The sequence below is a fragment of the Pteropus medius genome, unplaced genomic scaffold, assembly GCF_902729225.1.
Source record: "Pteropus medius unplaced genomic scaffold, Ma_sr-lr_union100, whole genome shotgun sequence".
Taxonomy (NCBI): domain Eukaryota; kingdom Metazoa; phylum Chordata; class Mammalia; order Chiroptera; family Pteropodidae; genus Pteropus; species Pteropus medius.
In genome coordinates this window covers 6,019,253-6,034,320 of record NW_024352783.1, presented here as the reverse complement: position 1 = coordinate 6,034,320, position 15,068 = coordinate 6,019,253, and the positions used below count along the sequence as shown (strand labels likewise).

The 15,068-nt window shown below is 37.3% G+C and overlaps 1 pseudogene; it reads right to left on the bottom strand.

Annotated features, from left to right (window-relative positions):
- Positions 1–1,006: 1,006 nt before the first annotated feature.
- LOC120589998 (uncharacterized) lies at positions 1,007–1,125 on the bottom strand (annotated as a pseudogene).
- Positions 1,126–15,068: the final 13,943 nt, after the last annotated feature.

The following is a 15,068-nucleotide window of genomic DNA, read 5'->3' as shown; positions in this document are numbered from 1 at the left end:
AAGTATGTGTCTCTCCATTTTACTTTTTAGCCAATCTCAGAGAGTTCCCCTATCCTCCTGCTTTGCCTTTTCCTGCCCCCTTAATCTGCCACCCATGGATTTCACATAAACCTCCTTACATCTCCTCCTTTGAGTTTAATGTATATAATAAGCTGTGAAAATGCCCTTCTCCAGAACATTTTCTCAATTCGTTGAGATTTTGCTTCCTGGCAATTGTCAGTTTGGCTCAAGTAAACTCATAAAAATTCATTATAGGTTGAATGTTTCTTATGCTGATACTTTTAAGTAGAATCAGGATTTTCCCTTACAAACAGGACAAGGAGCTCCTCATCACAAGCCAGAAGAGTCAACTAAAGCATGGGCTCTTCCAGGAAGTGTAGATCTGAGAGGAAAGATGCGGATTCCAAAACTTCAAAGCCCAGTGGGTGCCAAAGAAAAGAAGAGAAAGAAGAAAAAGGAGGGCAAAACTGGGTGCCACTCAGCTAACTCAGACTTGCTGTAAGAGACTCCATTGAAGCTGCCAATCTACAAAGGAGGAAGAGGGGCGTTTTGTTTGTTTGTTTTTCCCAGCATGTTTTAAGTTTCCTGGAACAGCAGAAAGGGAAAAAGAGAGGGACAAGAAGACCACCAAGGTCAACAACTGTTCTTCCTCTTTTGATGTATTGCTTTTAAAGTCTCCACATAGAAACATCTTTAAAATGTTACATTTTACATCATCTCATCCTACAATTTGTACAGTGCCAGAGACCAGGGAAGTGATCAGTAAATCAGTATGTTAAACAAAGTCATTGTATTAATTGTGGAAAAATAAAAGAGGAGGAATATTCTCTGCTAGTGATTCTAGAGAGTTCTGTACTTTTAAAAGGCATGTATGGAATCTGTGAGAGACATTAGGTTGGAGGAACAAATGGTTTTTTTTTTTTTAGGCGAGGCAACCCTCGATTGACCTCACAGATTGCGAGGAACTTGTCAGTTTACAATCCCTTATTTATTTATTTACTTTTTATGCCTACAGCACCTGGCCTTCCTAGGTGGTCTCCCATCCAAGTACTAACCAGGCCCGACCCTGCTTAGCTTCCGAGATCAGACGGGATTGGGCTTGTTCAGGATGGCACGGCCATAGACAAGGAACAAATTTATTTTTAATGCAAAACATTCAAATTAATTTAGAGAAAAATATTAATTCCTCTATTTCTCATTTGGAAGATTATCTTCACATTGAATTCTGAAATTGAAGGCCAGAAAAACGGCTCAGTAGGCATGCCTTGCCTATCATCCATATAACTTTGAACAAGTTAACATCTCTGAGTCTCAATTTCTTTACATCTCGGTAAGAAATGGTAAATCCCAATTGCAAGATTCTTGAAATTTCAAATGAGATCATGAATAAATGTAAGAAATGGTGAACGTTTCTTTTTTTAACTTACAGTTTTATTGAGGAATAATTCGCATAAGTAAACTGCATTTATTTATTTATTTATTTATTTATTTATTTATTTATTTAGGGGCATTGGTTAATGAAATCCAATAAGCTTCAGGTGTACGATTCAACAGTAAGGCATATATATTGCATTGTGTATTCACCACCCATAGTTAGATTTCTTTCCGTCATCACATATTTGACCCCTTTTACCCCATCTACCTCCTTCTTCTCCCCCACCCACCCACTGGTAACCACTAGTCTATTGTCCATGTTCATGAGTCTCTGTTTGTCCTGTTAGTCTGTTGCTTTTAGGTTTATGTCCCACATATAAGTGATATTATGTGATTTTCAGCTTTTTATGTCTGGCTTATTTCGCTTAGCATGATAATCTCGAGATTCATCCATGTTGTCACAAATGGCAGTATTTCATCTCTTCTTCTAGCTGAGTAATATTCCATTGTGTATATGCACCACAGCTTCTTTAGCCAGTCATCTATCATAGGACATTTCAGTTGCTTCCATGTCCTGGCCACTGTGAATAATGCTGCTATGAACATCAGTGTGCAAATATCTTTTCGGATATGGGTTTTCAAGTCTTTGGGGTAAATACCCAGTAGAGAGATTGCTGAATTATATGGTAGATCAATTCTTAGTTTTTTGAGGAACCTCCATACTGTTTTTTATAGTGGCTGTACCAATTTGTAGTCCCACCAGCAGTGTATGAGTGTTCCTTTTTCTCCATATCCTTTCCAACACTTGTTTATTACTTGTCCTGTTGATAACAGCTATTCTAACAGTGAGATGGCATCTCATTGTGGTTTTGATTTGTATTTCCCTAATAGCTAGCAATGTTGAGCATCCTTTCATATGTTTGTTGGCCATTTGTATGTCTTCTTGGGAAAAGAGTCTATTTAGGTCCTCTGCTCATTTTTTAATTGGATTGTTTGGTTTTTGTTGTTATTGAGTTGTATGAGTTCTTTGTATATTTTGGATATTAGGCCCTTATCGGAGGCGTTGCTTGCAAATATATTTTCCCATTTGGATAGTTGTCTCTTTACCTTGTTGACAGTTTCTTTTGCTGTGCTGAAGCTTTTTAGTTCAATGTGCTCTCATTCATTTATTTTTTCTTTTACTCCCCTTGCCTCTTTAAAATCCTCTTTAAGTCCAAGGTCTTTGAGTTTAGTTCCTACATTTTCTTCTATGCAATTTATTGTTTCAAGTCTTATATTCAGGTCCTCAATCCATTTTGAGTTAATTTTCGTGTGTGGTGATAGAAAACACATTTTTGTGCCTCCATAGCACTGACCTAGTAGCTTCAGGAACACCAGCCTTCAAGGATCACCATAGACATCCATATCCTGATTGCCTCCAAGACTCATAACTCAGGCCATTCTTTGTCTCCTAGTTTCTGCTGACTCCTCTCTCTTCTCACAACAGATACAGTATACCAGCCACATGCTCTTGCTCGCAGACACACCAGCACACACATCCTGCTGGGAACCCCTGGCAGCCTCAGTGCCCAGTGACCTAGGGATACTATGGACTAACCACTGTCTGTGTATGATGCCATCTCACTGGCAGAATGACCCAAGACTCAGATCACAGCTGCCCGTTCTGGCACCTCTCACTCAATCAGTGAAATGCCAAACATCCTCATTCTCCAACAAGCCATCACTGTGCAAAAGATCCAATAAGATGTGGAAGTCCTCTATGTGCAGAATTACTTTTCAGGCATGGGGAGAACAAACCTAGGTGATCTAAAGATTACCAAATCCTTTAATGTCAAATCAAATCCAAGTTTAGCCCCTGTGGCTCAACAGAACTGTTTTGTTACTTGCCTGCAATCAAAATGGCAGTTGTGAATTTATTGACTCCCCTGCAATGGCCCTTTAAGAGACACTTCTGGAAATAACCAAAGTAAGCAAGGCATCCAGAGAACTGTGGGCTCTCTGCCACCCCTGCCCCCTGTGCCTTCCCAGGAGACATTCTCAAATGCCTCTACTGTTGCCTTATGTCCCCATGGGTAGGGCTATTTATTATGCTCCCCACTCAAATAGAGGTCAATTAAAAATCAGGATTTGGCAGCAACAACTTGTTTACTTGTCAGACACGTTGTAAATTTTATAAAAAAACTATTTTGGTACAATTTACAACCTCAGAAATAAAAACACACTCATACAGCAATTTGTCTGCTATAGCTCTAAAAAGTCTGGATGCCTGGGCTCCTGGTCAGAGGCTGGAAAGAGGCCAATAAATAGAACATGTTAGAGGGTGAAATGCATGTAGCAGTGACCACCAACAGCTAGGTGTGGATAGAGAAACATATTCCACTTCCTCTGGGTGCTCTATAAAGATGATATAGAAAATGTATTAAAAATATTTAGCACAGTGCCTGACAGACTGTATTTTAAAAGAAGCAACAGGGTTTGGGTGATGATGACATTAGTAGTCATAATACAAGTTGCCGTTATAGTAGTAATAATAGTGGTTAAATCTTGAACTAGAGTCAGGAAAACCTAGGTTCCAGTCAAAACTCTGCCACAAATAATGTGTCTAATCCTGCTTCCCAGAGTGCAGGAAGCATCAATAAAAACTCTGGAAAAGCATATCAGAAACAAAGTAGATTACTAGAGCTCATTACCAGTAATCCAGTAATTCCTTGAAGCAGCCAGAGACAGGTAGAACCAAAGGGACCTGAGAATGGAGCAAAAGATAACCAAACTGTCTAGTTATTGTTCCCTCCAAAGTTTGTCTCAGAGGGAGAATAGGCAAGAGAGTTCTGAAAGATAAGATGTTAAGTTTTCTAGATATTAAATACATATATGTTACAGAAACTGAAATTGAAATTGTGTAGTACCAGGACAGGAATAGATAGAAAGATAAGTAAAATCAAATGGAAAGTCCAAAAATAAACCCAAATACATTTTTTTTTTAGTAATGATAAATTTAGTAATGATAAAAGTGGCACTTCAGATTAATGAGAGAAAAAGAAAAGATTATAAAATAAGTCATGCTGGGAAAAAAATGGATAGCATCTGGAAAAAAGAAAAAAATGTAGGTCTTTAACTCATACCTTATAACAAAAGAAAATCATACATGAGAAATATGTGAAATGACTCCATAAAAGAACTAAAATAAACTATGAAACTTTTTTCTTATAAAAAATAAGGTTTTCCTAAAAATATTATGTAAAACCAGGAAGCCATTAAAAATTATTAATAAACTTGACTACCAAAAAAAAAGAAAAGAAAAAAAGCCTAATGACAAAATATCAAAATAAAACAAAAAGTACATAAAAAGCCAAAAGAAAAATATCAGACTAAGAAAAACATATTTGCAGGTCATATCACAAAGGACTAAACTTCCTAATATATACAATGTCTTGCCAAAGCAGTACAAAATATTTGCAAGTATATAAACAGATTTTTCACAGAATACGAAATAAAGATGCTCTGAAACCAACCAGAAAAAAACTTAACTTTGCGTATAATAAGAGAACTATTTCACCTCTCAGACTGCCCATTAGAAAGATTGGAAAGATTTTGAAGAAATGAGGTTAAATAACAAAATCGAAGATATATAGTTAAGTAATAAAAGCAATAATGGCATATAAAATACTGCCATTTGTAGAGAAACACCTTTATATGCTCATAAATTTATAAAATATTTCTGAAAGTATTAACAGGAAACTGGTGCCTATTGTTGGTTGTCTCAGAAGCAGAAATGGATGGCTAGGGGGCAAAGGAGAGGAAAGGTGTACTTTTTATTTTATGCTTTTTTATACCTTTAAGATATTGTACATGCATATATTGCCTATTTATAAGATTCAATAAAATAATATGTAAATCAGGAGAGGGAGCTGAAAACAAAACTTTCCACTAATCCTGTCCCACCTCGTCTCAAGCCAATTCCTTTTAATTCTTCGACGGGTTATGTCTCTGCATTTACATATTCTACTCCTTTTCCCTGTAACACCGCTCTCCCCATTCCCCACCCTCACTCTCGTACCTAGCTTCCCTGTTCTTTTTTTATCTCAGATTTGATGTCAGATTCTTTAGGAATCCTTCTTAGTATCTAATAAATTAAGTTAGAAGCCTCTAGAGCACACTGCATTTACCCACCACACTCTTTCCTATTATTCCATTGGCTTCTGCTCTCTCTAGACTTTAAGCTCCATGTAAACAGAAATCTTTCTAACTCTATGCCTGAGCCTAAGTACCATATATTGCATACAATCTAGTGGTCCATCCCCTTTACCAATTTTATAAATGAAGAAGTAGGCAAAAAGGGCCCACATACCCAGCCTAAGCTCTTATGACTATTTGGTGGCAGATTATAAACTGAAGACCTTCATCCCTTGGCCCTGCTTTCTCCTCTTTCCTCTGCACCACGTAGGTGCCTGCTTATTCTTTGATGGATAGCCAAGTGCAAACCTTAATGCACATCACCAACACGGCATACCGAGTATACCTCGGGACTCATGCCTGACTTCCATTTATATCTATCTATGCCTCTCCTTCCCTTCAAAACATAGCTTAAAACTTCAGAGCTCCCCACCTGCCATTCCTCATAGGTTTTACACTCAACAATTACACATCATTATTGTGCTCAGTTTGTTCAAAGTTCAAAGCGGTGTCACACAAGTGGAAAGGGCCCTGGGCCTGAATGACCAGACCTTCTAATCACACATCCTAGCTCTCATTCTTGCTACCTGGGCAACTCATACAACCTCTCTAGGCCCTGGTCACTCCAACTATCTCACAAGACTGTTAAGAGAATCAAATATATGAAAAGGACACAGTCATTACTGTGAACATTAGCCTTCTTAAGGAAAGCCCATTATTATTGAGGACAAAACTGGTTAGTTCCCAATCTGTGTGCCTCCATTGGTCATTTTTTTCTCCTTCTAGACTAGTCACTTTCTAAAAGTAAGAAAGTGCTCTGAAAGTGGGCATAGGGGTGAAACTTCTCACCTACACCTTCTGGGAAAGTTGTTTCAAATAAGAAAAAATATAGAATAATTTTTTTTTCTTTTCTTCTTAAAACCATTCTCTGGGCTTATATCAAAAGCATCTTGATGCAATTGAGCCAGAAGACATAATGAGGTCACAGAGGCTGTTGGTTTAATTGTCTTCAGAGCTACCCCATGAGGCCACGGATTTGGCAACTGGCTTCATTTGGATGATATATGAAGAAAGACTGAAACATTCAAAAAAAAAAGTGGGTTTATTATGTTATAGGGCACCAACAGAACGCGCTTTTTAATTTCCTGCTCTACTCGTAACTAGCTGTGTGATCTTGGGTAAGTCACATACCCTCTCTGAATCTCAGAATTCTGACTCACAGAGATGCTATGAAAGCTAAATAGGATCAGGGATGTAAAAGAGATTTGACAGCTAGCAACCTATGAATATGAATTATAGTACTCTAAACTGGCATGTCAAAAACTGGTGTTCTACAGAGCTCTGTTAATAGGAGAGTTGTTAGGCAAGTTTCTGCACTTATATGAATTGGGGAAATTAACTTCAAAAACATCTCATCATGGCAGATCTTCCCAGAACTTGTAATAGGCTATTATGCATTATGAATCTCCAAAATCCAAATGTAGGCTGGATGTTGCAAAGTTTCCTAGTGTGTTCCAAAGAAGGTCATTTTAGGAAACACTGTTCTCAACCAAACTCCATTTGGAAGGCAAGACTCTCTTCTCATTCCATTTCCTGGCATGGAGGCTCAATGGAGAGCCACATGTTGGGAGTCTTTTGGTCATTGTGTTGGTTATTCTCAGTGTGCCACTACCATTTTATTTTACCCTCATTCCCTGCCTACCACCCCCATATCCCACCCCCGATCTATTTTCTACCTTCCCTGACCTATTCTGTGCCATAGGGATCTGACTTCTATGGACTGCATCATCCAGACTTCTTCACCCTCTGGCTTCCAATTAGTTCCAGTCAGTGGAACATAGTGCAGGAGATAGGAAGAGAGATGTTGGGATATTTTTTTCCTTGATCCTTCCCTGTATGGTTCTGGAAGGGGTTGTATCCTTCTATGAAAGTTTCTTAACCTAAGATTCATAGACCCCCACCAAGGGAGATGTAAATAGAAATCTAGGGGTCTATGACCTTGAGAGGAAAAAGTACTATACTATTTTTTTCCATTAACTTTAACTGAAATTTAACATTTCCTTCAGTTCTGAGTATAGGCAACAAACCTTAGTAATCTTAGTGAGTTATATCGCTTAGTATTATTAGTGCTGTGATTCTGCCACCAACCAAAATTAAATATCTTTGGGAGTTTAATTCAGTTGTTGCAGATATCTCCAAATATTTTTAATACTCATCACTATCTTCAGATTATGGCATTATTAAATCTGCTTCTTAATTTTATTTAACATGTTAGTAAGGAAGTTTAAAATGACTAAATGACAAATATGGTTTTAAAAATATTTTTAATAACTTTATTTCAATATAATTGGTTTTCTTTGTGATTAGTTTTATTCTGAGAAGGGATCCATAAATTTCACAAGACTGCCTATGGCACAAAATAGGTTTAGAACCCCTTATCTAAAGGATCTGAATAGGCATTTCTCTAAAGATGTACAAATGACCAACAAGCATGTATACATGCACACATGCGCGTGTACGTGCACACACACACACACACACACACACACACACACACACTCTTAACACCATCAATTATTAGGAAATGCAAATTAAATCCACAATGAGATACCACTTCATGCTCAGTAGGATGGCTATAGTCAACAAGTCAGATAATAAGAACTGTTAGCAAGGAAGTGAAGAAATCGAAACACTTTAACATTGCTTGGGGAAATGTAAAATGGTGCAACTGTTCTAGGAAGGTCTAATAGTTCCTCAAACAGTTAAACAGAGTTACCATAAGATCCAGAAATTCTGCTCCTAGTTATATACCCAAGAGAAATGAAAACATATGTCCACACAGACTCTTGAACATAAATGTGCATAACAACATTTTTTTATTATAGCCAATGGAATATTATTCGACAATAAAAAGGAATATAGTTCTGACATATGCTACAGCACGGATAAAACTTGAAAACATTATGCTGGGTAAAATAATTCATTCAAAAGAACCACCTTATTGTGTGATATCATTTACATTTGATTCTCTTTATTTTCAGAGTCCACATTTGCAAATTCACTTATTTGCTAAAATTTCATTCGTAACCCCCAAATCAATACATGGGGCACTTTCATACTCATTTACAGACATGCACAGAGTGGCAAAAAATTTGCCTTGCCTGACATAAACTCTCCCAGTTGAGGTCAAACAAAGCCATATTCTGCCTTGTTGTTTCAGCTCTCATTCTGTAAAAAAAAGTGTCCTTTTCACAGTCTATTTGGTGCCACATTTTCATGTTTCACAGTGTGGTGCTTTTTGTTGATGATTTTGCTGCTTAAAATGGCCTCCAAGTGTGATGTGGAAGTGCTGACTAATGTCCCTAAGTGCAAGGAGGCTGTGACATGTCATATAGAAAAAAAACATGTGTTGGATAAGCTTTGTTCAGGCATGAGTTGTAAAGCTGTTGACCGTGGGTTAAATGTTAATGAATCAACAACAGATATTAAATAAGGCACCTTTAAACAGAGACACACATAAAAAGAGGTTATGTATTTGATCTATTGATGAAATGTTATGACCAGAGGTTCACAGGAACTTGACCCTGTATTTCCTCCAGGAGAGCAACGGTTCAGTCTTCAGTAATTAAGTGTTCGTGGCAACTTTACAGAAAATAAATACTGCAAAAGCAGAATTGACTATACATAAAATGTCCAGAATAGGCAAATTGATAGAAACAGAAGATAGATTAGTTGGGAGGAAAGGGACTTGGAGAGAAATGGAGAGTGATTGTTTATGCTACAGTGCTGAGAAGGTTTCAAAACTGATGGTTGTACAACCCTGTGGATATATTAAGAGCCACTGAATTTACACTTTAAATAGGTAACTTGTATAATGTGTGAATTATATCTCAATAAAGCAGAAAGAAAGAAAGAAAGAAAGAAAGAAAGAAAGAAAAGAAAGAAAGAAAGAAAGAAAGAAAGAAAGAAAGAAAGAAAGAAAGAAAGAAAGAAAAGAAGCCCTGTCTTGAAGTGAACCCCTGTGGGACAGTCCCTTCTCCATGGGTCCAGCTTTCACTTGGCTCCAGTGATATTGCTGGACTTAAGTCTCAGTTCCACCTCTTTCCTGAAGCAGGTGACGAAGAGAGAAGGTGGTAGTAAGAGGTTTCACAGGCTCCTCTGGCTTCCACCAAAGGGAGGCAGGTGCTAGTCACCATTATGCCATGAGATTATCCAGTGGGGAAAAGTGATTCCCCAAAAAGAAACCTGGAACACTTTTAGGAAAAAAGAATGAATATCAATGTCTAATCATGACAAAAGCCCCCAACAGGTAGGGTAGGAGAAAGAAGAGCTGTCAGAGAGGGGACAGCAGAGAAGGTCAAAGCTAGGGACATGAGCTTTGATTTCTCACCAGCAGTAACAGCAGATTGAGAAAACCAAGTCAAATGAATATTTTTTTTCTTTAAATGCAGTGCTTTTCATTATACACACACAAAAAGCTTGCTCTGCATATTTTTCATAATTATAAACACATCCATTTCCATTTCAACATTGCTACCCACTAGTTGGGGACATGCATGTTCAGACCAAGAAAAATGTCAAAAGGAGAAAAGAGCACAGTTGCAACTGCCTGGAGCTTTCTCCAGACTCTGGAAACTTGCCCACATTATGTCTACCTTAGCTTCACTCCAAAAGGCACAGGTGTCTCTCAGCAACCAAAGCCCTACATGCCCAGTGTGTGTAGCTCCGGCACACAAATGCACTTTTCTGTTTTCTTCAGCCAGCTTTACTTCATGCTTTTTCTCTCTATTAAGTTAAACCAGAATTCCATAGCTCTACAAAGATACCCTGAATGTATTATGTTCCATGTTGCAAATCTAATCTTTTCCCTCTTTTGACTGGACAACATGTTGTTTCAGATTACTTTACCTTGCAAATGAAGACTTGCATTATCTGATAGTAAGTTCATTTTATAAAAATAACCATTAAATCTAGGGGATTTATCTTTAAATCAAACCTTTTACCTATGTAAAGACATTAACTTTAACAATAGCTCTTCCTTAAATCTAAAGCTTAATCCATTATTTCCATTCTGTCAATTTCACTGCAGTTATGTTTGGCAACTCGTATTAGTTCTTTGACAAATCTAAACATTATTCAGGTGTAGTGAGGGTAGAAGGGATTGTCTCTGCCTAAATCCACCTCAACAAAAGCAAGCATGAGAGAGAGAGAGAGAGAGAGAGAGAGAGAGAGAGAGAGAGAGAGAGAGAGAGAGTAGAGAGAGAGAGAGAAGAAATAGAAGAAGAAGAAATAGAAGACGAAGAAGAAGAAGACGAAGAAGAAGAAATAGCTTTGAAGAAGAAGAAGAAGAAGAAGAAGAAGAAGAAGAATAGAAGAAGAAGAAGAAGAAGAAGAAGAAGAAGAAGAAGAAGAGGGAAGAAGAAGAAGGAAGAAGAAGAAGAAGAAGAAGAAGATATTGAAAATAAGAAGAATAATAATAATAGTTGAAGAAGAAGAAGAAGAAGAAGAGGAAGAAGAAGAAGAAATTTATTATAAAGACCTAGAAAACTACTAAAGGTGAGTACCTTAGGCTACTGGTGCTCTGATACTCAGATTAAAATATTAGGACTCAGTTTTAAACAACTAAATTTAGAATTCAAAGAGACATTTGCACACTCATGTTCATAGAAGCATTTTTTACAATAGCCAAAAATGAAAGCAACTCAAGTGTCCATTCACAGATGAGTGGATAAACAAAATGTGCTTTATACCTACAATGCAATATTATTCTGCCTTAAAAAGGAAGGGCATTCTGATACATGTTACAATATGAATGAACCTTGAGGATGTTGTACTAAGTGAAATAAGCTAGTCACAAAAAAGACAGATACTGTATGATATATAATATGAGGTATCTGTAATAGTTAAATTCATAGAGACAGAGGGTACAATGGTGGTTGCCAAGGGCTTTGGAGAAAAAAAAATGAGGAGTTAGTGTTTAATGGGGTCAGAGCTTCATTTTTGCAAGATAAAAAGAGTTCTGTGTACGGACGGTGGTGATGGTTGCATAACAATGTGAATGTCCTTAATGCCACTGAATTGTACACTTAAAAATTGTGGAAATGGTAAATTATATGTTATGCATAATTTGCCACAATTAAAAATAATTTCTAGAAATAGCTAAACTAAAATCAGCTTTTTAAAAAGTAGCCTGATTCCTTAACTTAAACTACCTGGATCCAGTCAATAGGTTAGTCCAATATCTTCTGCCAATTTTGTTTTTACCATTGGGAAAGGAGTGAAAATCAAACAAATAAAAACAACATGCCTGCTTCCCCTCCTGCCCTTCTTTATTAAATACAATATTCCTGAAATTCTCGGTTTTAGGGTGCCTTTCAAATTTATCTCCATGGATTCTGAGGGCCATGACTTTCCAACACTGTAACTCAACAGAATTTGGTAGCATGGAGAAATTTTGATTCTAGGATCCAAAGCAAACCTTGTCAAATAGATTTCCAGTTCTGTTCACAATGTAATGAGAGTGTAACTGCAATGCATAAAAGATGAGTTGCTCAGAGTTCGGTTTTCACCTGCTCTTTTAAACAAAAGGACAAAACACCCGATAATCTTGGCAAAGCTATGTTGAGCCAGTGCTAAACGAGTGATAAATACGTAGTAGACTCTTTGTAAAGTCACTTTCCTTGTTTTATATCTTAGAGCATGCTAATATATAAGCCTTAAATCATCCACAACATGAACAATTTTGCATTCTTGGAGATACTAGTAGTCATTCGTTTATTCATTTAACAAATATTTGTAGAGTGCCTACTACATAACAACTACCATCTTCATGGAGCTTACAACTTGCACTCAACTGAAAAAATCCATTGGAATATGCAATAACCATTTCCTTCCCTCCCTCAACCCTGGTCGTTTTTTAATTGAGAGCCCCTTTCAATATCAGGGATAGATGAGGGCAGTAATGACAATTAGGAGAGTCAGCAGTTTAAACTCTGGAGATCGAATCCTTATCACTTACAAAGCTTAGCCTCAGCCCCAGCTTCTCCTTTCTTTAACACAACCATTCTGTAACTATCTCATTTGAAGGAGAGCCACACTTCTAAATGGCCCTGCAGGACCATGCTTGTTTCATTCACATAATTATTACTGTTGTTGTTATTGTTACTATTGTTGTAATTACTAACACTGCATAGTGCTTACTTTATGATATATTTATCTATCACATATATACACATGTATTTAAGAGTAGTAAGTACCAATATTATTTTCAATTAATAGGTAAGAAAACAAAAAAGTTAGCTAACCTACCTCAAATCATCCAGATAATAAATGGCAGAGCTAGGATTTGAACCCAGACAGTTTGATTCTAGAATTTGTAACCCAGAGCTACAAAAAGTAACTAGACTTCAAACTTTTTAATATTGGTCTGTAAGAACATAAGGTGTTTATATCAGACTGCAAATCAGTATAGTATTTCCTTCATCAAGAAAGCCTTGCTGTGAACACCTTTCAGCTGAGCTAAACAGTATGCTCAGTTCTCTAGCAGATTTACACTCTGGTGCAAACTCTAGATCTCCTTGAGAACCAGGAGCAAACTGGTTCTAGACTGACACTAGGTTTGCAGACAATTTGGACTCTGAGTAGCACTGCTAAATATCGATGCTATACTGCTTCTCAAACTACCTCTCATATAAAACACAGCAGCCACATTTCTTCTCTAAGACTAGGATTGTTAACCAGAGGTGTTAGGAGAAGTCAATACAGGTCAAACACTATCAAAGGGTATCCCAATTACAAAGGAAATCTTAGAGGATAAAAAGATTTCTGAGTCCCAGCCCACCCATCCAAGTAGCATCTAATATCTGTAAGGTATAAGAGCCTCCATGGGAACAAATCCTTTCCAGACAAATGTACAAAAAAAAAGCATCTTCCAGAGTGACAGCTGGAGCCCTTTGTAATTTAGCTTAGCTTTGAACCCACTCTAGTAGGATACAAAATAAGCCAAATTATTGTTACTCTCTCAGGAAGAGATAAAACTTCAAGATTTGTCTTTCTTTTATAAGGATGACCTGAAGCTATGGCCAGAAAAGAGTGCTCGATTACAAAGCACACTTGAAATAGAATCCTGTTTCAATCAGTCAATTAGTATGGAATTTGGACTGGATAAGTGCAATTTCATGTACCAAATGTAGAAAGGTAAAGAACTGCAAACATATGCAACTTCTTGATGCAACTGAAAATTAGGAACAAAAGTTCACAGGAGCTTATAAAGTCAGGAACTGCAACAATTTCTCTACGGAAGTACCAGAAAAATCTAGTAAGTAATCATGAAATCTTACAAAGAATCAGGCATATTCTCAAGATTCAACACCCCACTGAATACATGCTGAGAAAGTACAGTTCAGTGGTCAAATATGGGCTCTGAGCCAATTCTTGGTTCTGCTGCTTATAGATCTGTGAGCAAGACAATACTTATGTGCTTCTGCTTATCTCTGTTGGGCAATAATATCTCTCTAATAAAGATCTTAACTAAAATGGTAAACAGAGTACCTAGTATAGAGTAAGTACTATTTTAGGGTTGATCCTTACCATCAATGAGTAGATTATCCCATTTTAGCTTTTGTACTTTAAATTTGGGAAACTATGTGCCTTTCATCAAGTCCCGTTTCTTCATCTGTAAAATGGTGGTACTGTTATCCTCCATCCTTCACCTCACATTGGTTGTTACAAGTATTATATGAAATAATACATGTAGAGTTTATTATAATATAATAACTACTATTCAATGAGAACTTGGTAAGCTGCTATAACCATTACAACTGTCATCACCAACACTATGTTTACCATCATAACCGTCACCACTATCACTACCACCACCATCACCATCACCACCATCACCACCATCGCAACCATCACCTCCACATCACCATCACCACCAATCCACCATCATCACCACCTTTACCTCCACCATCACTAGCACACAATTACACTACTATTATTTTGTTATTATCACAAAGTCAAATATCTGCCATTCAGACAGTCCCTAGTCTTATAATAGCAGAAGCTAATTAGCTTACCCCAACTTTTTTTCAGGATCAACTCTCTCTGGACTATTTGAGAGAAAGAGATTCTTATCTCGCATTTATCATGATGTTGATCTGCACTACCCCTGCTCCTCCATTGGTACTTGTTTCTCTCCGTTGCACTGGACATGCATACGTGGGGGTCACTGCCAAAGCCCCAGGCAAGACTGTGTCTTCCCCAAGGCTATACACTTACCTCTACCTTTCACTGTGAATGCAGCTCTCCAGTATCTAGTTTCCTAATGCAGCACAATGCATTAGAAAAAGCATGGGCTTTAAGGTTAGGTCAAATAACCTTAGGTCATTTGACCTAAGGTTAGGTCAAATCCTGACCTTGACTTTAGCTGTATGACTAGGCAAGTCAATTTATCTTCCTGACTTCCACTTTTAGTAAAAATATAACTTACAATATTTACTTCACAGGAGGTAGGGGTCATG